This window comes from Myotis brandtii, unplaced genomic scaffold, assembly GCF_000412655.1.
Source record: "Myotis brandtii unplaced genomic scaffold, ASM41265v1 scaffold217, whole genome shotgun sequence".
NCBI classification, from domain to species: Eukaryota; Metazoa; Chordata; class Mammalia; order Chiroptera; family Vespertilionidae; genus Myotis; species Myotis brandtii.
This window is the reverse complement of record NW_005358137.1, coordinates 1,084,823-1,086,281: the sequence shown is the minus strand read 5'-3', so window position 1 is coordinate 1,086,281 and position 1,459 is coordinate 1,084,823. Positions and strand designations below refer to the sequence as shown.

Sequence of the window (1,459 nt, the reverse complement as noted above, 5' to 3'; positions counted from 1 at the left end):
TGACTAAGCAGACATGACAATTAGATGGAAAGAGGGATCCTGGAGAGGGTCCTGGACCAGAAAAGGGATGGCAGTAGGAAAACAGGGCAATTCACAGCCAGTCTGTAAGTGGGAGTGCTATGCCCCTGCTCATTTCTTGGTTTTGCTAATCATTCTTCAGGAATGTAATAGGACCTTAGGTGAATCTGGGTCAGGGGCAGATGGAAACTCTCTGAACTCTTTTTTGCAACTTTCTGAAAGTGTAAGATAATTTTGAAACACAAATTTAAAGAAAAATAATAATAATTCAGAAGTGTCCTTTTGAAGTGGGAGTCTCCAAGTATAGGTAGTTGCTTTGGCAGGTTTCATTGGCCCACAGATGCAAAACCATAAAATTGCTTTAAAAATGATAATATAGACCTATTCAAACCAGATTCTTCCTATCTTAAGAGAACAATTGAACCCTGGCTGGTTTGCTCTGTGGTTAGAGTGTCAGCCCATTCTATAAAGCAAGAAGAAAAGCGGTAAAAAAGAATTTTTTTTTACTGAAAATATTTTATTGGCCTTTTGGATCGAAACAAGAATTTATTTGCCAGGAAGGATGATGCTGCCCTACTGCTGGAACCAGCGCATGGCCTCCCCTTTGCTGATTCTGTTCGGCCCTAATGCAGCCTGTCCTGCATTTCTTGTCTGTGATGCTGGAACCTGGCCCACCCAGAACCACACAGAAGTCCAGGCCATAGATACCAATGCTTGGCTCATATTTATCCCCAGGTCCGTGTGTTCCTGGATCCCAAAACCTAAGTTTCCGGTATCTGAGAAGTCATTTCTTCGTAATTGGCACTCTAGTCCCCTTAGGCCTTTCTCTGAGATTTCTCCTGCTTCAGCCCCACGGACTGGCTGTGGACAGCGGATCTTTTCATTTCTCCTGATGTCAGAGGATCTGACGGTGGACCTGGCCTTGGAGAGCAGGGGGTCTGGCCCGTGAGCTGCTCCAGGACCTCGGCTGTCTGGCCTGTCGGTCTCCGTTCTCCTCACGCAGATGCTGAAGCAGAGCTTGCGGGTGCGAAGCTCCCACATGGGTTTCTGCTTTTCACCTTGATCCTTGGCCATGATGGGGAAAAGGAAGGCTAACAAAGTTTTAAATAATTGTTTTTACTTTCAATTGCAGCTGATATGCAATACTGTATTTGTTTCAGGTGCACAACATAGTGATTAGACATTTGGGGTTTTTTTTAAAAATAAATTTTTATTGATTTCAGAGAGGAAGGGAGAGAGATAGAAACATCTATCATGAGAGAGGATCATTGATCAGCTGCCTCCTGCACGCCCCCTCCTGGGGATTGAGCCAGCAACCCGGGCATGTGCCCTTGACCAGAATGAAACTGGGACCCTTCGGTCCACAGGCCGATGCTCAATCCACTGAGCCAAACCGGCTAGAGTGTGATTAGACATTTGTATAAATTATGAGATGATCACC

The 1,459-nt window shown here is 45.2% G+C and overlaps 1 pseudogene; it reads right to left on the bottom strand.

Annotated features, from left to right (window-relative positions):
* Positions 1-564: 564 nt before the first annotated feature.
* LOC102259109 lies at positions 565-1,092 on the bottom strand (annotated as a pseudogene).
* Positions 1,093-1,459: the final 367 nt, after the last annotated feature.